Source organism: Theropithecus gelada, chromosome 6, assembly GCF_003255815.1.
Source record: "Theropithecus gelada isolate Dixy chromosome 6, Tgel_1.0, whole genome shotgun sequence".
Taxonomy (NCBI): Eukaryota; Metazoa; Chordata; class Mammalia; order Primates; family Cercopithecidae; genus Theropithecus; species Theropithecus gelada.
Window position 1 is genome coordinate 88881577 of NC_037673.1, and position 24261 is coordinate 88905837.

The 24261-nt window shown below is 38.7% G+C and overlaps 1 long non-coding RNA gene across 2 annotated transcripts in view; it reads right to left on the reverse strand.

The window, feature by feature from the left end:
- The window catches only part of LOC112626906, a 177517-nt gene that overhangs the window by 11089 nt on the left and 142167 nt on the right, over positions 1-24261 (reverse strand). The window contains exon 1 of one of the 2 annotated variants that reach the window (XR_003119982.1): positions 17121-17161. The exons of the other annotated variant lie outside the window; for it this stretch is intronic. This is a non-coding gene — a long non-coding RNA (uncharacterized LOC112626906). Of the gene's footprint in view, positions 1-17120; positions 17162-24261 lie in introns of those variants that run through there. 2 annotated transcript variants of the gene reach the window in all.

The window sequence follows — 24261 nt, forward strand, 5'->3', positions numbered from 1 at the left end:
TCAGGCTTCTCAGCTGCTAGGAAAGTTATACTGCATTTGGTTAAGTGTGGAGGCTGGCGCCAGGGAGGATCCATGATGGTGATTATCATGCAAATCAGCCTCCTGCAAGTCAAGCTCCTCCGCGGAGGCCTTCCAGCTCTGCTTCCCCCAGGGCCGCTCCATTGTCCCCAGCATAAAGCTAACCATCTTGGCTGCCGACACTGGATGCCGCTGAGATTGCTTCTCCTGACAGAGATTAGTGGGCAGCAATGAATCTTTCACTTGGGGTAGAAATATGATTTTATTTAAGAAAACAACCATACATAATTGGGCTTCTGTCACTTTAAATTTTAATGGTGAGAGTAATATGGAGGCTTCTGGAACTTTAAATTATGGCTTTCAGAAGCTTCACACTGAATCTTTCAATTATTCTCTGTAAGTACTTTCTCAAAGCATGTGCCACCATGACATTGATATCACAATTCAAATCTAAATTCAAAACTGACTGCAAGGCTATGAGCTATGTGCTGGCGTGCATGCTGCCTCATTTTATCTTTGAACATCTGACGAGGCGAATCAAGAGGCGCTCTCCCAGAGACCAGCCAGCTGTTTGCCAAATATTCAAATGCTCTGACATGCAGAAGAGCCTTTCAGATTTCCCCACATCAAAATTAGCAACGACCCCCTATTTTTCCCATTAGCTTCTGGCTCACCTACATCCTTTCACGCAGGCCCGCCTGACTCACTCAGCTAAGTGCTTGCTCTTGCTCACCTCTCCGATTCCCGACTCCAGCAATTGGATCTGGTGTGTGCTGCAGAATGGCAGCCAGTTCAGACAAAACCATGGGGGAGAGTTTTCAAGTCGGTGTTTCCTTGAAGTGGATCTGAAAGAGTGGCTGAGCTGATATTTGCAGTAGTAGGAAGGCAGAGAGCAAAGACAGCATGCAGGTTTTACTTACAATACATTCATTAGGCTGGAGCAAAAAATGGAATTGGAAAGACAGTAGCCAGGGGAAAGTGAAAAGGCTTTGCTTTTCCTTTTATTTTGGTGTCAACTTCCTTGTTATATATCCATTTTATCATTTTTAATATTTGTATCTTCATATTAAAACAAATGGAAAGGAATCTTTTTCTCTATAGGTCTAGCTTTAGACTGCTTCAACTATTTTTAAACGTGTCCCCTACCTCAGTAAACGCAGCACCACATTTACAACTGTAAATAACTAATCCAGTTGCTGTTTGGTTAATCTACAATGAAAGACAACCCTTCTTTCACATTTCAAAAGTCCTGGAACAATTTTCCTCAGCTGGATGACTTAGAACAGAGGCTGTGGACAGCACCTGGGGAGTTTAGAATGGGAAAGGGACTAAGGTGCCAAGTGGTCAAGACAACAGCCCCTACCCCAGCGGCTGGCAAAATTTCCTGAAGCTGGACATCAAAACCCGGGCCAGCTGGGTGAGGGGTTCCTTCATTCCTTCCGGAAAAGCTGGGTCTTTACTTGTTCATTTCCTATGATGTGTTTATACTTGGACAGAAGGGGCACAGCAGGAATGCTTTCAGGGCACATTTAGGGGGAAGCCACTCTCACAGGAATTGTGAATGCCAGATGTCAAACAAACCTGTGCTGCTGAGAATTCTCTGAGCAGGATGCAAGGGGCACCACATCACATCTGAGAAAACTCTGCTGTCCTGATCCGGGGCCTCTCCTTAGCTGCAGGCAAAGGCAGGTAGAAATCCTTTCATTTTAATAATAATAATAAAAAAGAAGCTGCTAGTGTGAGCATAAAATTACCTAACAACTAGATGGGCTGATGGCATTCCAGTTCTGCCAGTAAAGTCTATTCATTCTCTCAATTCAAATCAGCATAAGGCAAGTAACTTGCCTCTGGGAACCATAGGTGGCAGAGGCAGGAGGCCCACACGTGGAGTGGCCATAAAACAGACATCAGTCAACAGCCTTACCCCAGCATTATTTCCTGAATGCAGGCTCAAACATTGCTTTGCACTGAGATCAGGATTATGGTGCCCAAGTAGGCACTGTTGTAAGCTACTGACCATGGACAGAGAAAATTTTAAAAATCCACACTGATTTCCAAGTCCAAAGTAGTACAATTACAAATCTTGTCTAACTTTAATACTGAAGGCTTGTGGAGTGTTTCAAATACAAAACAGTTCTACATAAATCATTCACTCAAACCTTTACTGTTCTCCTAGTATATGCCAAGTACTATACTTTCATGAGTCAGCATTGGTTAAATAATAATCTTAATACTACTAGATTTCTCTGCAAAATTTAGCACTGTGGCTCACATCTTTACTAATTCCTCTTCCACGGTCCTCATTTCATTAAACCCACAAGGAGAGAGCAGCAGTATAGCAAAATCACCTGGGGGACATATTTTTCACACTGCACAGATCCCCTCCACTCCCATTTGAGAATCATTACATATGTGAACCCCTCACTATTTCTAGCTGGAGTAAGTTATTTCTCTTAAGAGTCTGGGGATGAAAAAAACAAAAGCTGGAGATCTCTGTACCAAATACTTCCTGTAGATGATATCATCTACTCTCATGACTTCAACTATGTGCCAACTACACACTGATGACTTCAAAAATAGTATTTTAAGCCCAGATCCACATGTCCAAATGCCTAGCACACCTGTTTTCAAATGACCTACCATTGCAAACTCTACAAGTACATTATATTTTCTAATATATATTTTATAATTTATATCAAATTAAATCATAAATTATATAATTTATATTTTTCTCTCCTTTTTCTTAATAGTATTAGTATTTACTATATGATCCAAGTCATATTTATACTCCTTCTCCTTCACACTTCCCATTCTTACCCCACATAGATCAAATCTGTCACCAGGTCTTTCTCCTCTTCCTCAAGAACACATTTCAAGTGTATCTACCTACCATTTACTATATTCCGCTTGGACCTCTGCATTAGCCTCCTCACTCCTCCCTACCAGCAGCCTCTGCACTTCAAACTATTCTCCACGTGCTTCTGATTCGTACTGATTAAAGCAGGAAATCCTTAAATGCACTTCTCATAATATACAAGATGATTTCTGATAGCAAACAGACCAACTTCTTAAATATTCATATTTTAATACGTTTCAAAAAACAGAATTAACACATCAAACTGGGTGTCAAGTTTAAGTTTGCTTTAAAAATAAATTTCAGTATAAAACTCACGAAATTTAAAGAAAAATTAATCTATTCAGGTAGTGTGAGATGTTTTAAAAAAGATAAAAGCAGTACATGAATCAATGACGTTGGGAAGCTTGGTACTAGAAAGTAGGTCTAAACTCCTTAATATGGTATCAGATATCTTAAACTCCTTAACATTCTCTTCATTTTTAGCTTCTCCCTCTCCTACATTTCCTGTACTCTACATGTAAGTTCTGTGTATCAGCTTTGCTGAAAAACAAAACACCCCAAATTTACTAGCTAAAACAACATTTTATTTAGTTCATAAGTCTGTGAATGGGCTGGGCAGTTAGTTCTGTATCAGCTGACACCCCAGAGAGATCAGGGGAAATCTGGGCTGACAACTGATTGCCCCTGGACTCTCCCATGTGTTTGTGATCAAATGGTGGATCAGCTGATAACTAGATGATCTCACTCGCATGTTTAGCAGTTCGATGACTGTTGGCAAGAGCCTCAGTTCTTTTCTGGGTGACCACTCATCCTGCAGCACAGTAACCTGGGCTCACTGACAATACGGTCACAGGGTTCCAAGTGCAGAAGCCCCAGTGCATGAGTCTCTGCGCTGTTTGCTAATAATCCACTGGTCAAAGCAAGTCATATGATCAACCCAGATTCAGTATGGAGAAAGAGACTCCACCCCTTAATGGATGGATCTGCAATGTCACTTTGCCAGGAGTTAGAAGCAGGAAAGGGAAATTGGTGACTGTTTTTACAATCAAACAACCCTTCCCATCCACCAAATATGCCAGGCATATTCACACACATGCTCCTGCTGTTCCCATCACTTAAAATGAACTCTCAACTTCCTCCTGTCCTTCTGGAAAATCCTTATTGCTTGTCCTTCAAGGTTCTGATCAAATATAGCATTCCCTGACACCTTCCCTCAAGGCATAATTAATTATTCCCTCATATGTTCCTATGATCCCTTGCATTGCCTCTATTATATCATTTAGTGAATTGTATTATAGTTATTTATAATGTCTTATACAGTCTTTCTCCTTAAATAGACTGTCTTTGTACCACCAGCATCTAGCACAATGTCTGGCAAAGAACAGGCATTCAATAAACGTTTAAGAAATTAAATTAATTTAAAACAAAGATTAAAGTCTCCCTGGAATATGCCTACATTAAAACAGATTTAAGGTGCAAATACAAAACTGGCCTCATGAGTTAGCAGAACTAATTAGATCTATCTCACCTATTTTTTTTTTTTTTTTTTAAGATAGAGTCTCGCTCTGTCATCCAGGCTGGAGTGCAGTGGTGCCATCTTGGTTCACTGCAACCTCTGCCTCCCGGGTTCAAGGTATTCTTGTGCCTCAGCCTCCCAAGTAGCTGGGATTACAGGCACATATCACCATGCCTGGCTAATTTTTGTATTTTTAGTAGACACGGGGTTTCACCATGTTGGCCAGGCTGGTCTCAAACTCCTGATCTCAAGTGACCCTTCCACCCTGACCTCCAAAAGTGCTGGAATTACAGGCGTCAGCCACCACACCCAGCCCACCTCATCTCATTTGAAGAGCACCAGGCAGGGCAATGCTCCAAGCCAAAAGCATTTTTTCCTGTGGGACTGGCACAAAGCCTGAACTTCCAGCATAATTTATTCAAGGTCTGAATATGTTTTGATGTAATACAAACAACATAGGTTCTGGAGTCAAAAATACTACTAGGACTCAAAACCTAACTACATGTGTGATACTGACAATTCATTTTGTGCGTGTCTCTGCACTATTTTTTTCATCCATACAATTATCTGTGTTGCAGTAACCCATGTAAAGCAGCTAGCACAGTATCTGCCATACACCCAACACTTATATCAAATCACGAAGTCTCCTGTTTAAAAAGCAAATGCCTCTGGCAGGGGGGTAACCGCAAGCCCTTTTTATTGCCATCTGAGGAGAGTGGGAAAAAGGTAAAAGGAAGAAGAGTGTCAAAGAAAAGAGTGGCAGATAAACAACTTCACAGTTTTACTGAGAGCTGGACTTGTGGCTAGTAATTAAACAGTTACATCCGTTTTTAGAGACCATACCAAGTAATAAAAGGCTCCCCACCTAGGGCATATAATGACCATTTCTGGTAATACAGGACTTGGGAACTGCATAATTTAGGACTCTGGGACTTGCATAATTTTTGCTGGGCATCAATATGTCCATACTTGCATAATTTTTCTGGGCATTGATATGGAATCACCATTTATAAGTATACCTAGGCAAGACTACTGAAGAGTTAGTTAAGGAAGAAACGGAGTTATTTAAATATTACTCTGATCTTTTTCATGTATAATCCTTTGCCCTTGTCCTTCATTTAAAAGGGGCAACTGTAATTGTAGTAAACAAATTTTTTCCTCCCTACCTAAGGATACAATTTTTTTAAATGAGAAAAATTTAAAGAACACTACAAAACACACAATTATAAACTGTAAATTATATCACTTCTAAAGGAAATGTTGCCACTGAAATCAAAATGAGTTTTAGACACACTTATATCGTTTCAAAGTAAAGCCAAGTTTTAATAAAATGTTTAATTTTCCAAAATCCAAGCAGGAACTCCTATGAGAAGTCCCTATACTTGTCCCTCCTGAGGCTGTTCTCACATCTCAGTGACAACCCTGAAACACTTCTGCACTTTGGGAGCACTAAACCAATCTACTGTTCACATCTAGCCCTGTAAATGAGACTCCACTGTTACCCATGATCTTTCACCCCAGCTACATTATAAACTTCCTGGTACCCAAGATTCTGTTTTCTGTATTTTCCTAGTCCACCTCTCCTTACCCTCAGCACCCAGATTTGTACTCAGTAATTGTTAATTCATGGCTGACAAGGAAATGTATAAATAGCACTTGCTGACAGTAAATTCTTTGGTCTGTCCAAGTTCAGACCAAGACCTCTAAAGATCCTAAAGACTGAAATGACTATGGTGCCCCACATTCACATGTAAATTAAAAAAATACTAAACTATAAAGGACAAAATTTACATGTATGTTTTTAAATTAAAATAGTTTCTAATGGCAAAATTCTAGGTAAGTTCATCAAAGGCTGAACTCTTCTTCATTCTTTTCCCTCCCCATTGTGAGAGCATACATGTGTATGTGAAAGAGAGAGAAAGAGAGAGAGAGAGAGAGAGGTCGGGGGAGAGGGAGCGAGGGAGGATGAATGTGTCTGTGGCTTCCAGCACTTTGTCTGCTGTAGGGTACTCCAATTCTGGGTCCACTTCATAAACTATATCAAAATACTAAATATGGCTATGGATGCTATACAGTATAGAATGAGAAATCAAATAATTGCCTAAATCCATATGCATATTTGCTTTTCTCTTGTTAAGTATCCAAATTCTATTTCAGGTTTGTAGTAAGACAGCTTAATATAATATAAATAGAAACAATGTAATATATTGTTTCACCTGCTCTTACAATTGTATTATGGTTGTGTGTAGAAAAGGAGGTACAGCAAATGATTGTCAGCAAATCACTCATAAAAATGTGAGAAGCCCAAGTTATTTGCATTTTATTTCATTAGACACCAGTATTTGATAAAAGCAACAAGCACCAAATTATATTAATATAAAGCTTCCATAAATAATGTTCACAGCAGTCACAAAGTTTTAAATACAGATGCTAATTACAGTGCCAAATCAAAACTACCATATTTCAATTAAAACTATTTTCACTTGTAATGTGATTATCTTATTCATAGTAACAGATATTAATATTTCTATCAAACCTGAATGGGTTGTGCTTAGCCATAATTGTTCCAATGGATCTGTTTCCACTCTTGTATTTTAAAATGCAAGTGTGCTCCATAAGAGTTAGTTTATCCTAATGTACCCAGGTAGACTCTTGTCTTGTAATAGAAAATGTTTGGATATGTAGGGAAATGGCATCAGAAAAATCAGGAAATGCTTGTGATTGTATAGGTACTTCATTTCTGATTATATAAGTATTTTTAAAACAGTAAAAATGTTAAACCCTATACTTGCATTGAAGTACAGCTAGAATGCAAATTTAGTAATAAAACTGAATAATTTAGCAGCTTGTTTTGTGATCAGGTCTGACTGGTCCTCTCTAAGATGTATCCAATTTTTTAAAATTCCCTTTGTGGCTTTGAACTAGGAATGGAGTGCATATTATGTCCATTAAATAGGAAGCCAAGGATTACTTGAACAAATAATATTATGGCTTTGTAGAATGACTAATGGTCTTTGCAACGGCCCAGACTGGTTTCATCTTTCTTAAGATTTTATCACTGATTTGTTCTTAGTCATGTGCAGTCACTAAAGGCAGCAGAGGTAACAAGTGTTTGATGTATGATACTTGAGCCACTTTTGTCAGAGCTGCATTTATTTTTATGCTATATTCATTCTTGGTACTCTTATATTTACATGGTTCTTTCACTTTATTTTTTCTTGTTTCCAGTGATGGGTCAAACAGATACAGCAATTATAATAACACTAACCTCTAAAACTCTATAAAATAACAAATATCTACTTCCTTGCAAGGGATGACTTTCCATTGCAGATTAATAAATGACCACAGAAGCAAGCATCCTAATATAAGAGTTTAACTGTTTGTTCACTGCCATATTTGCACAGCTTACAAAATATCCCTTACCTTTTAGCATATATTATCAATTTCAATTCAATCCATCCTTTACAATCTGCAGCAAGTCACAGAAGTGCTCTTCTAGTTGAAAGGAAATTTCAAGGGAGGAGGGATGTGGAAAAACACATTTAATTTATTCTATTGAAAGGGGACATTCTAAATGGTTTCTGAGCTCTTTTGCATCTTCTTACACACTGCAAATCAGCTCAGATATCTTAATCAGTGGCTATAAACATATCCTTATCAGTAACATATTCATGAAAGATGGTATGTGTATGAGCTGCAAAATGTTTGGCAGAGACCCAAGAATACAAAAGAAAGAATATGGTAAAGAATTGATGGAATATCTTTGTGTTTCAACCCTATTCATTCTGGGAATTTTCTATCATCTCTTTTTGTTCCATTTGGAAGGATAATAGACAAACCAACAGAATGTCAGGTTTCTGTGACTCGGTTTCATCTATATACAGTCACACATATTGTACAACGATCCAGGATGGAAGCATATCTGTACACACTGATGAATATAAGTACATAATATATACCTTCTTGTGTCTCTCTCTAAATTTTTCTATTCATGATATTATCTTATACAAAGTTTAGTGCTTTTCTGTTTTGACAGTCTAAGCACTGTCTACACATTGTTTCACGAAATCAAGAGTAGTCCTTGACAATTAATTTTTGCAGTCAATGGTCTTCTCAAAATGGGCAACTCCCCTTGGAACTCAGGAGCCACAACAGCAGACTGTGTGAGTGAGGGAGCGAGACAATTCATTAGCCGATTCTGCAGCAACTCAGAGTGGCGGGGGATGTCAGCCCCTGCTCTGGTGCTTCAATACTAATGAGAGTCATTGCATATTCATAACCCCAAATACAGTCAGCTTCTTGTAAAAACTTTTGTCACCCAGGCTTCATGGCAAGAGCAAAGCACTGCACTCTTCGTGTCGTGGCACTTCCGCCAAGTGAGAGTGAGAGCAAGATTGATTGTTTTGCAACGCTGCCTGACGGGGAACTAAAAGATGCTGCCCCAAGGGTTCTAAAACTGCTTAGTTTGATTGCAAAGCTCCAAATAATCAAAGAAACAAAAAGGAGGCATTGGTGGTGAATGTGTGTGTCGATATATACATATACACACATATACACCATTACATTAAAAATATATCAAAAAATACTCCAAACAAGAAATTTGGCTTATTCAGTATTCAGAGTAATTATCTGTTAGGAATGTAAAATTCTCACATCAATTCTTATTATGCTGAAAGAATGGTGTGCCCCAGTAAACTTGTTCTCATGTTGCATAAATGCCATGGCATATCTTAATAGAAACAGATTTCTAAAACTGTCTGAAGTTTCCCGTCATTATCAATACCAAAGCTTAGTGAACTGAACCTGTCAGTTCTGCCAAATCTAGACCTACCTGGAATCCAATTTCTCAGGCACCTTTTTGTGTTGTCACTGTCTCCCTTGCTTTATCATCATCATCATCATCATCATCATCATCATCATCATCACGATGAGTGTCCAGAAACGAGCCATCCGGCGTGCCTGCCAGGAAATCCTAAGGGGCCAGCACTATACCATTTGACCCCAAAATACCTCTGTTTGGGGTAGCTACCAGCATCCCCTGGAGTCAGAGAAGGGAAATATATGTTTCAGCACCCACTTTGAAAAAGCCTTGAGCATTTTTTCACTCGTAATGATGTCTTCAGCTGGAATGCCAGCACAGTTACACATTTTTCTGACAGGCATACAGGCTATAAACTACCCATAAAAATTAAATAAAACAGGACAGTGAAAGAAAACTTTCTAAATTTGATCACACTTGAGTTGTTAAAAGTTATTTTCAGATGCATAATGTGTATAAATATCTGCATAGCTAAAGACAAATCAGGACTACTGAGATGATGGTGGGGGGAGATGATGAGGTGTTGTGGGGGATGGGTCTCACCAAACTGTTTTATATCTTAGTCACAGACACAAGCTTTGAAAATAGACGGATTTGTGTTTATGATTGATTGAGGTAACTGATTATCCACAGATATTTTAAGTGTTGAGACATTAAATTGTCAGCTCTATCAGTTTGATTGCAGTAAAACATGAAAACATTGACTTTTGTCTAGTTAGAGAAATTTATTTTTCCCAGAATGACAATCCTTTAAGTAGATGCCAGGCAGCTTGCCAGATTTCCATGTCATACATTGAAGTTTGCAAATGCAACCCATATTTTCAAGTGTTTTTCAAGGTGCAATGAATGGTGCATAGGTCTTTTGCAAATAGTCTTGTAATAAACAGAATCCTGCAGTATGCTTCATTCTGTAAACCCAAGAAAAGTATTTACTCATTTTGAAGACGAAAAACACATTTTTCTTTGTATCAATGAAGTATATGTTACCAGTGCTCTTCACTTACTTAAAGTATCTCTCAAAAACAAAATAACCCTCTTTGGACCATCACACTGTAAATGAGTTTGATTAATATGTTTTATAAGCCTGAAATAAATGCTCATCATAACTGTCAGTAAGCTGACAGCTTTCAAAAGTCTTTGTTCCCAGAATGAGTAATTTTTCTGATCTTCTTTAAAATACCAGCCTAAAAGGAAGATGTTAAAATCAAGTAAATTCTACCAAAATTTGATTGCTGTCAAAGCAATCTTGTATTCTGAATCCCTGCATGCACTATATGCGTGTATACTACTTGACAAAATAAAAATACCACATCTTATTTATTATTATTTCTTGTTAGAACACCTGTGCTTTTCATTGGGCAGAACTGTGGTTCAGTGTTTAAGACCTAGTCCATTATAAGAATAAAAAATGTCAGATGTTATATATAGTCAATTGTTTTAGTAAAATTTGACTAGGAAATCATAACTAGACCTGATGATTTCAATGAAAACACCAGTCAAAAAGCAGACGTGGTCATTAATTCTACTGAAACAACAACATCTCTGTATTTGCTCCATATTTTCCAAGCACTTACCATGATCATTAAAATACAGAATGTTCCAAAGACCAGGGGACACCATTGAGCCCTCCATGTCTGAATTCTGCAGACAGCAGTAGATAATACCTGGTGCTAGGAAAGGAACACATAGACGGTACCTAAGTAGTTGAGCAAGGCTACACCAAGTAGAACAACAAATGCTTCTTCCTGACTCCTTTAGCCAATCACTTGTGTTCTGAAGCATTGGGTTTGGTTACCCTTCTTACCGTATCTTAGAGAGCAAAGTAACTATTTTAAATGGTCATTAAACTATCCATTCCCCTATTTCTTCATTCCAACTACTGCTGATGCTTCATAGCTGTTCCCTGGCAGAACTTCACAAAGCACCCTGCCTGTATGCTGCCTACAATTCCAGCTTCTTTTGTCAGCATTGTTTTCCGCCTTAATTTGGTACCACCTGCTCTCATACCATGCCCACAAAGGTTTAAATTACAGATTTTCTCATATCTTTTTGTGTAATTTCTATTTTTCCTAATCTTTAAGAAAGGCTCATTTTATAATAGTATATCACATTTGTCCATTAAAAGTCATTTTTCATTTTTTTATTTTCCAAATAGCCAAGAAACCACAGGTTTTGTACATGCGATCACTGATACATTGTGAGCATTACTGCTTTTCTTGTTCATTTTGATATATGCATTATTTGACTTTTAATAAAGTATATTTTCATGCTTCACCTATGCCATGACCACCCCTTATAATTTCTGATACATTGTGGCAGTTTTGAAAACAAAGTTCCCTCATATCTTATAGAGTAATTTCCCCACTTTTGTTATATCTTATCTCTCAGTGAGATATAAAGTTTTAGTATTTAGCACATGAATTAGGTCAAAAGATAATTTATTTTCTTCTCCTTTGTTGGGTTTTTTCCTTTAAGGAAATTAGAATTCCCTTATAGTCAACCTAAAACAATCTATATGCTAATTACATGCCTATGATAATTCCATAATTCCAGTAGTTCCACATTGTTTTCTAGACCTTCAAATTATGTTCTTCTCAAAGTACTATACTGACTGGGGATTATGTTGTTAACTCTAAGAAACAAAGAAATGATACCTGGCTCAGGCAGGGTTCCTCTCTTTTGATGTAATGAATGCTATCTCCAAGTACAGTCACACATTGCTTAACAACAGGGATATGTTCTGAGAAATGCATCGTTAGGCAATTTCATCATTATGTGAACATCATAGGATGGACTTATACAAACCTATGACATTATGTAGCGCATGACTGTATATAGATGGTACCGACTCAGTACAAGTGTCAAAGTGGCCTGAAGTAGGATGCTTTTGACATTGCTCAATGCTTTTGACTGCTTCCTTGTCTATTCTGAATCATTTTTCATTTGTCCTCTAGCTTTTAAAGGTCACTATGACCTTGTCATTTAGTGAGAGGAGCCATCCTTACTATGATTATAAACTTAAATCATGCTGATCAGAGTTTCCACATTTCACTCCTTCCTATGCCTCATTTCAGTTTCATGTATTTACTTTTACCAAAAGTAAAATTTATTGCCGCTACTTAAAAATCTTCCTAATGACCTACAAGCAGACTCCCTCACAATTCCCAGAGCCCTCAGGCCAAGTATAGACTTTGCCTTATTTTCTTCCATATGCTCTTTTTTTCCCATATGCTCTTTTTTTGGTGTCTATCAATATTTACCAATAATATCTGCACATTAGCAATATTTAAAATTAAAAGGACAAGTAGTCTCTTCTTACAGCTAATGAAATATTAGCGTGTCCTTTCTTATTACCTATAAAACTATTGGCTTTTGCCTTTTTTCATTGCTGGAAGGGATGATCAGTTTAGTGCAATGATCTTCAAATTATTTTCAGGGGTGCCCCAGGGTCCTTCTTAAAAGAAAACGGACGAAGAGGGGCACCAAACAGAAGGGGAGTTCCTGGCCCAATTCATCCAGCCCACTACCACATTTTGTTTCCAACTTTTTATTTTCAAATAATTTTAAACTTATAGAAAAGTTTCAGGCATTGTATAAAGAACTCCTGTATGTGTTTGACCCACATTGTTAACATTTTGACACAATTGCTATATCATTCTTTCTTGCCCTTCCCCTTCCCCTTCTCTTCTCTATGTATAACTTTTTTCTCTAAATTGTTTGAGAGTAAATTGCAGATACCATATTTCATTACCTGTAAGCAGTTCTGTGTGCCTTTCCCAAGAAAAAAGATACTCACTTACAGGGTCAAAGTACAATAATCAAAATCAGGAAATTTAATATTGATATAATGCTATTATCTAATGTAATATGTAGAACTTATTTTAATTTCTCCAATTGCCCCCAAAATGTGCTGTATGGGCAATTTTTGTTTTTCTGGTCCAGAATCATCCTTTCCTTGTGTTTCACAACATTGACCTTTGTAAATACTACATGCAATTTCCTTTGTAAAAATCCCTCAATTAGGGCTTGTCTAATTTTTTTTATAATTAGATTTAGGTTACATAATTTTGACAGCAATATTACATAAATGATGTTGTGTTCTTCTCAGTGAATCACATCAGGAAGTATGTGATGTTGGTTTGTCCAATTATTGGCAATGTTAACTCTGATTACTTAAGTTGTTAAGGTGGTATCTACCTGGTTAGTCCACTATAAAGATCTTTGTAATTAAAACCTATTTTATGCTTTGTAATTAAAAAGTAATTTACAGATAGATGCTTTTTAGAACCTTGTAAATATGCTGGTCTTCATCAGATTCTCATCCACTGGTTTAGCATCCACTGATAATCTGTTTAATGGTTATAGTGGTTGCAAAATGGTGATTTTCTAACATTATCATTCCTCCTACATTTATCAGTTAGTATCCTACTCCCTTACTTGTTTAAGTGTGAATTCATTATTTTTTTATTTTCATTTTATGGATTGAAATCTATTATTCTCATTATTTTGAAACTCAAATTGTCTGAGTTTGGCCAGTGAGAAGCCCTTGGATCTGACTCCCATGGTTTTCTGACATGTCCCATCATAATTGGAGCTGTACTATCACTTTATTTGTTTTCTGATTTATTTCCAAGCAATGATTTTTAATGTTTAAAATAGATTGTTCCACTATAACACTTTTCCCCCTATTTGCCTCATTTCAAGTCAAGTTTGTATAAATAGTACCTAGAAAATAGAGAAGACAATAAATGATAGTAGCCCCTTTGTTTCTATGACTACTTGGTCACCATACTGTTCCTGCAAACTACTGGGTATGCTCCTGCAGTAGGGCTTGGCACCCACCATACCCTCTACCTAGAATGCCCCTCCTGATGCCCCATCAGGGCTCGCTCCCCCATTTCCTTCAAGTCATAGTACTATCATCCTCTTCTCAGGGAGGCCTTCTCTGACTACTTCATTATAGTAAAGCTCCTTTGATGATAACCCCTTCATTCCCAAGGTTTCATTCTAAAGTAAGACAATTGGTTTAACCGATCAGTGGTTAAGTCACAAACATGGCATTAGCCCTTGTTGGATTATTTTACCATAGTGGATTGACAAACTCCATAAAATGCCTAATGGCATACACATAGTCCTTCTGGGTCATGAAAACAAAGTAGATGCTACCCACCCTACTGCTTCTGTCTTCCTTATTCAATACTATTCCCCATAGCACATTCAATTCTGTATCACTTTGTTATAGAATTAATCTAATGTTTAAAGCTGTTAGTATCAATAAATATGAAATCAAATGAAAGCATCAACGAACAAGGATAAAGTAGAACTATTTGTCTTTTCCTTTGAAACATTCTCTAAAAGAAAATCTGTTTAAATTGTAACACTCACCATTTGCTTTTCCAAAGTGTTTTAAAAAACAAACAGAAAACCCTCAACAAATAATCACAGATAATAATCAACATCAAAGGGATACCCACAGCCTTTATGACTAGTCAAGTGCTTTAACTCAGTCATTCAGCACAGAAACTCACTTTTCCCTGAGAACATTCCCTCAACATACAATTCAAAGTGACTGCATTTCATCAATTAGGATTAAAGGTATCCTCACTAAAGTGCATAGCAAGTTCCATGACTCACTGAGTTTACCCAAAGCAAACTCAGTAAGTTATTACCATGTATTGCCAGTGTCTTGGTAGGTCTTCTTAAGTTTCTCAAATGACTTACCTAGTCTTTTTCTAAAACCACTAACATATTTCAGACATTCAAAAGTATATTATTTCCAACTGCTGTATTGAGGGCACATAGGATGGCTGACTTTTCCCCTCAATGTCTGTTTTTCATTAAATTACTTAACAGAAATCTTTTAGGTTTTTGAGATGTTTCATGCTTCTGTATTGTAAAGCCAATACATTTGTCAACATAGTAAATAAGTGAATGTTCACAAGCCACAAAATGATGAGGCACCTCACTGTATAAAATAATGGAACAAATTCTACCAACATGTAATGTATTCCCAAGTGTAAAGGATGAACATTAACTATACTTTAAATCCCCTGGTTACCTGGTCCACTTAGTGAAATTCTGGAGTGGTTTACACTCAAGGACCTAATGATACAACCTACAGGCCTAATTTACCTTCCAAGATGCCTGTTTTAGACACAGTAATATCTAGCTGATTTTAAGTGAAACTCATGATCTCCAAAAAAAAAAATTAAATACCATGTAAATTCACTGGCCATTTGTTTCTTCATTATAATGTTAGCTATTCTCGGTATTCGACTGTTTAAGATAAAAAGCATACCACAGTATTTAGTCCTCTAACATACAAAGAAAAACTATATTCATCATACATGATAAAATATAACTTCTTGTTCTTGAGGTCTAGAACTGCACTGTCCAATATAGTGATCAATAGCTACACATAGCTATTGAGCACTTGCAATCTATCAAGTCCAAATTGAGATAAGCTGTAAATGTAAGATACACACTGGATTTCAAAGATTTAGCATGAAAAAAATGTAAAATATCTGACTAATAATTTCATGTTGATTACATGTTGAAACAGTATTTTGATAAACTGGGTTTAAAAGTATATTATAAAAATTAATTTCATTGCTTCTTTTAAGGTTTTTTAATGTGGCTACTAGAAATTTTTAAATTATGTATATGGCTCATATTTGAGGCTTGCATTTATCTTATTTCTACTGAAGAGGGCTGGTCTAGACTAAAAGCAGGCAAAAGTTACAGTTATAAGGCCAGTTCCATAGTGTGTTATAAACATACTGCCACCACACAACTCTCATTTTCTGAGATTGTTAGCAGATCATCAAACCTCATAAGCAGCAGAGGACTAAGCCTAGGTGAATTCAGTTTGTGATGAATAAAATTATAAGTCTTACACATATTAAGATGCTATCATGATGTTTAATTAGGCAACACAGTAACTACCTGTTGTAACTATCTTACAAGCAACTATCATGTTATTAACATATCCAAAGTTTATATATTTTATTGTTTTATTATCTCATTTCTATAAACACTATACCAAATATCCTTAAAAACAGATTATTATCTACTGAATATCTTTATTTAGATATCATGGGCATTTCAAATTCATTATGTCCAAAACGGAAAGCATTCTCTTACTGTTGAGAGGTAATTGTCCATGGTGTTTTTATTTGTCTCTGAGTAAAGACAGGATATGCTTCTGGGTTAGAGAGTACATTTGTTTCCTGGCCAGCATAACAAAGATAGTGTCATCCTCCAGGATAATGATTTTGGGCAAGTTTGCAAGTAGCCTCTTATAAGATTGGGAGGACACAGGTCCACTGTGTATACAGCATCTATCTGGGCCTCACTCTGTATCATGGGACTTGGGGAATTCATAAAAGCATGAAGATCATGCTGCTTTTTTGCTTTGAGTAATAAACTGTCTAAATCTATCTAGGCTCATTGCTTCCTTCTCAACGGAATCTACAGAAGTGTGATGAGCCAGCCTAGCAGCTGACTGCTGCTTGAAACTGCTTGACACTCACTTTCCTTTTTACTTTCTCAATCTTTATACAAGCATCACTATGTACCCACTGCCCAAGTCAGAAACCTGACCATCAATCTTGACTCCTGCCTCTCATTCACCAGGCCCCCCATATCCAGTCAATTGCCAAGTCCTAGTCATTCTATCCTCTTAATTTCTCTCAAACTATCTATTTATCTCAATTCCCACTACTTTAACCCTAGTTCAGGTCATTATCCTCTCTTACGTATATGCTTAATTCGTGCCACTACACCAGTGTTACCCCACTTCACTCTATTCTCCATACTGCAGCTGGAATGATCTGATTTTTCATTTCTTTGACCTCAGGATAAAGTCCAAGCTTCTTAGGATGACAAAGTATTTCAAAACCAGGACTTACATAGCATGTTTCTTGATATTCCATTTGTGACTGTTTCACCTGAGGGGGAAAGAGGGTGGAAGAGAAGGAGAAAACAAGAGATTAGTCCCACTTCTAACATAAAAGACTTGGGAGCAAAGGATAAACTGGGTGCTATGGCCTAGAAGGAGCACTTTAAGAGAGCTGAACCTTAGTGGAACTGCCAGAGTTCCTTTCTTCCTTATTCATATAAAGATTTGACGGTTACTATGTAAGGTAATGAATATGTAAACTACCTTGATTATAATAATCATTCCACAGTGTAAACATATATCAAAGCATGTTCTATATCTTAAATATATACAATTTTTATTCGTCAATTATACCTCAGTAAAGCAGGGAAAAAAGATTTGAATCCGACTAAACTCAATGACTTCCTCTGTTAGAACTGGTAACCAAAAATTGACCCAACATAGCCAAGAAGGACCATTATCACTTTACTCACTGCCAGCCACATTTATTCTGATGAAGAGAATGTGCCATCTGTAAGCAATATTACTTTCTTGTTATTAGATTTTTGAATGCACCATTAAGGCCACATCTTTTCCTTTTAGTTCATGGCACCCAATATAAAGGCTTTTCTTTTAAAATGCCTGATGTTAAAAAATGCTGAAATCAGTTGAATCATGTAGATGGAATGCGGAAAGTTTAGACCAAGCCTCCATCCTCATCTCTCATTCATGTTGTTTCCTCTGCCTTGAACAGATTTTCCTGGTTTTTTGTCTGATTAAGCCCCTCTTCTTCATTACTTAGCTTAAATTTTATCTCCTCCAGGAAGCCTTTCCTGACTCTCAAAGTAGCATTAGATGTCTTTCCTATGAATTCTCTTAGCATTTAATACTTGCTCATGTTTCAGCATTTAGTACACAGTATTTAAATTATATATTTGCTTATCTCCCCTAATAGACAGTAACCTCCTTGAAGACAATGTGTCTAACTCATTATTTTATCCCCAGTGGTAGCATCATGCCTAGCACATAACAGATACCCAATCAGTAATTATTCATTATAAATAGATAAATAATTAGATAAGTCTTTGGAAAATAAAAAAGGGAATTAAAATCTTTTTAAAAACGAGGAGAAGGAGGGGTTAGGCTGTGGAGTTTTTCTTATCTCTACCCACATTCTCTCTCTCTCCCCCTCAATCCTCTCTTTCTCTCTCTCTCTCTCTCTCTCTCACACACACACACACACACACACACACACACACACACGGAGACACACACACACACAAACAGAAAGTTAATTTTATGTATCAACTTGACTGGGCCATGGGGACCCAGATACTTGATTAAACATTGTTTCTGGGTATGTCTCCAAGGATATTTCTAGATGAGATTAACTTTTGAATCAGTAGAGTAAAGCAGATTGGTCTCTCCAACGTGGATGGGCATCGGGCAACCCATTGAAGGCCTGAATAGAATAAAAAGATTGAGTAAGAAGGAATTCTTTCTCTCTACCTATCTTCAAACTAGGACACTGGTTTCTCCTGCCTTCAGACTTGTACACAGACTGGAACTTACACTATTGGCTTTCTTGGTTCTCAGGCCTTCAGACTCCAGTTGGAACTATACACTGAGCTCTCCCTGGTCTGGCTTTCTCAGACTCCACAATCAAGTAAGCCAGTTTTTTATAGTAAATCTCTCACTCACTTATTCTGTCTCTGAAGATATCTACATCTTACTGGTTCTGTTTTTCTGAAGCACTTTAGTACACACACTGACATGCCATGTCACTGATGTTTTCCCTAATTTCAACAGCCTTCCCAGTCCTAGGTTTGCAGTTTCAGCACTACCAACTTTCATGAGGAAAGATAAATGCATTTTTTCAAATATATTCTTTTTCTCTCAACTAAGCCTCCAAACATTTCTTACAACTATAAAGGCCTGGATACAGCAACAATGTAGATCATCTTACTTTACTCCAAAAACCCAATAGGAAAATGTGTTTTAAACTTCTAAAATAAATACTAGACCATTTATTAACTATATGCTCCTAATACTCACTTTCTTACATTTTTACTAAACCTAATATTTCTTCACCTTTGAAAACTTTAGAGATAACATAAAATATTGTGATTATAGAAATCCATCATCTTGTTCATGTAAGGCAGAGTTGAATGTAATCTCTACGTAAATCAAGTTTGTTTCCAGGCCAGGAGAACTAAGGTGGTGAAGATAGGATGACAGCTAAACTGGACAACTTGTTCATTAACTTTTTAGCATCAAAGATCTTTATCTTTGCCCACTATCCTTTCCAAAGACCTGAGGTACTGCTGGCCTCTGGTTCTGAATTTTGGAAAGAGAAGCTTAGAATGCCGCTAAGGTTTCTTCCAAGATCTTATCTACAGTGACCAACATAGCCCCTCAAAAAAGTCAAAGAAGAGAGACCTTCAAGTCAACTGCTGTACTATGGCAGGTTTCAAGGATGTCTGTTATCTCAACAGTGCAAACAGCTGAGGGAAATTCTGGTGGCCTGGAGGCCATTAGTCAGTTGCCCCTAATTTAAATTGTCAGTTTTCTTTGGCCGCTATCTGAAATGAAACGATTTCAGAAAGATCAAGGTAGCTCAACTTTATAACCAAGTGCTTTTAGAATATAGAAAGCAAAGTTCTTAAACTTGTAGAGCATTCTACTTCAGAGTAAGAATAAGTATAACATCACTGTGGAGATAAATCTATGTTCTAGGAATGACTCTGCAACTTTAAAGTCTCCTGAGCCTTGGCTTCCTCTTTGTCATAAGAATTAGCTAAAAAACAATCCAATGTGCCTATAACATTACATAACGTGTAGATGCTCAACAGAAGGCAGTTATAATTTTGAAAGATTCTCCATAAGAAGTTAGCAAAGTACAGCCTGCAGGGCAAACTACCCAATGACTGTTTTTGTAAATAAAGTTTCATTGGAATACAGCACACTTATGACTACTTCTGGGCTACAATGACAGAGGTGAGTAGTAGAAAGAGTAATGACAGTTGTAACAGAGACCGTATGACCAACAAAACATAAAATATTTACTATCTGGCCCTTTATAGAAAATGCTTGCTAGCTGGGGGTGCCAAGATGGCCGAATAGGAACAGCTCCAATCTACAGCTCCCGGTGTGAGCAACGCAGACAGGTGATTTCTGCATTTCCAACTGAGGTACCGGCTTCATCTCACTGGGGCTTGTCAGACAGTGGGTGCAGCCCACGGAGTGTGAGCTGAAGCAGGGCGGGGCATTGTCTCACCTGGGAAGCGCAAGGGGTCCGGGAATTCCCTTTCCTAGCCAAGGGAAGCCATGACAGATGGTACCTGGAAAATCGGGATACCTCCACCCTAATATGCGCATTTCCAATGGTCTTAGCAAACAGCACACCAGGAGATTATATCCTGTGCCTAGCTTAGATGGTCCCATGCCCACAGAGCCTCGTTCACTGCGAGCACAGCAATCTGAGATTGAACTGCAAGGCGGTAGCAAGGCTGGGGGAGGGGTGTCCACCATTGTTGAGGCTTGAGTAGATAAACAAAGCGGCTGGGAAGCTCAAACTGGGTAGAGCCCACCGCAGCTCAAGGAGGCCTGCCTGCCTCTGTAGACTCCACTTCTCAGGGTAGGGCATATCTGAACAAAAGGCAGCAGAAATTTCTGCAGACTTAAACGTCCCTGTCTGACAGCTTTGAAGAGAGTAGTGGTTCTCCCAGTATGGAGTTTGAGATCTGAGAATGGACAGACTGCCTCCTCAAGTGGGTCCCTGACCCCCGAGTAGCCTAACTGGGAGACACCTCCAAGTAGGGGCCAACTGACACTTCATACAGCCAGATGCCCCTCTAAGACAAAGCTTCCAGAGGAAGCATCAGGCAGCAACATTTACAGTTCTGCAATATTTGCTCCTCTGCAGCCTCTGCTGGTGATACCTAGGAAAATGGGGTCTGGAGTGGACCTCCAGCAAACTCCAACAGACCTGCAGCTGAGGGTCCTGACTGTTAGAAGGAAAACTAACAAACAGAAAGGACATCTACACCAAAACCCCATCTGTACATCACCGTCATCAAAGACCAAAGGTAGATAAAACCACAAAGATGGCGAGAAACCAGAGCAGAGGAGCTGAAAATTCTAAAAATCAAAGCACCTCTTCTCCTCCAGAGGAATGCAGCTCCTCGTCAGCAACGGAACAAAGCTGGATGGAGAATGACTTTGACGAGTTGAGAGAGGAAGGCTTCAGAAGATCAGTAATAACAAACTTCTCTGAGCTAAAGTAGGATGTTCGAACCCATTGCAAAGAAGCAAAAAACCTAGAGAAAAGATTAGACAGATGGCTATAAACAGTGTAGAGAAGACCCTAAATGACCTGATGGAGCTAAAAAGCATGGCATGAGAACTATATGACAAATGCACAAGTTTCAGTAGCTGATTTGATCAAGTGGAAGAAAGAGTATCAGTGATTGAAGATTAAGTGAATGAAATGAAGCAAGAAGAGAAGTTCAGAGGAAAAAGAGTAAAAAGAAATGAACAAAGCCTCCAAGAAATATAGGACTAAGTGAAGAGACCAAATTTATGTCCGATTGGTATACCTGAAAGTGATGGGGAGAATGGAACCAAGTTGGAAAACATTCTTCAGGATATTATCCAGGGGAACTTCCTCAACCTAGCAAGACAGGCCAACATTCAAATTCAGGAAATACAGAGAACACCACAAAGATACTCCTTGAGAAGAGCAACTCCAAGACACATAATTGTCAGATTCACCAAAGTTGAAATGAAGGAAAAAATATTAAGGGTAGCCAGAGAGAAAGGTCGGGTTACACACAAAGGGAAGCCCATCAGACTAACAGCAGATCTCTCAGCAGAAACTCTAAAAGCCAGAAGAGAGTGGGGACCAATATTCAACATTCTTAAAGAAAAGAATTTTCAACCCAGAATTTCATATCCAGCCAAACTAAGTTTCATAACTGAAAGGGAAATAAAATCCTTTACAGACAAGCAAATGCTGAGAGATTACATCACCACCAGGCCTGCTTTACAAGAGCTCCTGAAGGAAGCACTGTTTAACATGGAAAGGAAAACCGGAAGAGCCACTGCAAAAACATGCCAAACTGTAAAGACCATCGATGCTAGGAAGAAACTGCATCAACTAACGAGCAAAATAACCAGCTAACATCATAATGAAAGGATCAAATTCACACATAACAATATTAACCTTAAATGTAAATGGGCTACATGCTCCAATTAAAAGACACAGACTGGCAAATTGGATAAAGAGTCAAGACCCATAAGTGTGCTGTACTCAGGAGCCCCATCTCACGTGCAGAAACACACATAGGCCCAAAATAAAGGGATGGAGGAAGATCTACCAAGTAAATGGAAAACAAAAAAAAAGCAGGAGGTGCAATCCTAGTCTCTGATAAAACAGACTTTAAACCATCAAAGATCAAAAGTGCGAGTCCTTGGCAAGATGGCCGAATAGGAGCAGCTCCAGTCTTCAACTCCCAGCGCCAGCGACACAGAAGACCGGTGAGTTCGGCATTTTCAACTGAGGTACTGGGTTCATCTCACTGGGGAGTGCCAGACGATCGGTACTGGTCAGCTGCTGCAGCCCGACCAGCGAGAGCTGAAGCAGGGCGAGGCATTGCCTCACCTGAGAAGCGCAAGGGGGAAGGGAATCCCTTTTCCTAGCCAGGGGAACTGAGACACACAACACCTGGAGAATCGGGTAACTCCCACCCCAATACTGCGCTTTGAGCAAACAGGCACACCAGGAGATCATATCCCACACCTGGCCGGGAGGATCCCACACCCACGGAGCCTCCCTCATTGCTATCACAGCAGTCTGTGATCTACCGGCAAGGCAGCAGCGAGGCTGGGGGAGGGGCGCCCGCCATTGCTGAGGCTTAAGTAGGTAAACAAAGCTGCTGGGAAGCTCGAACTGGGTGGAGCTCACAGCAGCTCAAGGAAACCTGCCTGTCTCTGTAGACTCCACCTCTGGGGGCAGGGCACAGAAAACAATAACAAAGCAGCAGACACCTCTGCAGACGCAAACGACTCTGTCTGACAGCTTTGAAGAGAGCAGTGGATCTCCCAACACGGAGGTTGAGATCTGAGAAGGGACAGACTCCCTGCTCAAGCGGGTCCCTGACCCCTGAGTAGCCTAACTGGGAGTCATCCCCCACTAGGGGCAGTCTGACACCCCACACCTCACAGGGTGGAGTACACCCCTGAGAGGAAGCTTCCAAAGCAAGAATCAGACAGGTACACTTGCTGTTCAGAAATATTCTATCTTCTGCAGCCTCTGCTGCTGATACCCAGGCAAACAGGGTCTGGAGTGGACCTCAAGCAATCTCCAACAGACCTACAGCTGAGGGTCCTGACTGTTAGAAGGAAAACTATCAAACAGGAAGGACACCTACACCAAAACCCCATCAGTACATCACCATCATAAAAGATCAGAGGCAGATAAAACCACAAAGATGGGGAAAAAGCAGGGCAGAAAAGCTGGAAATTCAAAAAACAAGAGCGCATCTCCCCCGGCAAAGGAGCGCAGCTCATCGCCAGCAACGGATCAAAGCTGGACGGAGAATGACTTTGACGAGATGAGAGAAGAAGGCTTCAGTCCATCAAATTTCTCAGAGCTAAAGGAGGAATTACGTACCCAGCACAAAGAAACTAAAAATCTTGAAAAAAAAGTGGAAGAATTGACGGCTAGACTAATTAATGCAGAGAAGGTCATAAACGAAATGAAAGAGATGAAAACCATGACACGAGAAATACGTGACAAATGCACAAGCTTCAGTAACCGACTCGATCAACTGGAAGAAAGAGTATCAGCAATTGAGGATCAAATGAATGAAATGAAGCGAGAAGAGAAACCAAAAGAAAAAAGAAGAAAAAGAAATGAACAAAGCCTGCAAGAAGTATGGGATTATGTAAAAAGACCAAATCTACGTCTGATTGGGGTGCCTGAAAGTGAGGGGGAAAATGGAACCAAGTTGGAAAACACTCTTCAGGATATCATCCAGGAGAACTTCCCCAACCTAGTAGGGCAGGCCAACATTCAAATCCAGGAAATACAGAGAACGCCACAAAGATACTCCTCGAGAAGAGCAACTCCAAGACACATAATTGCCAGATTCACCAAAGTTGAAATGAAG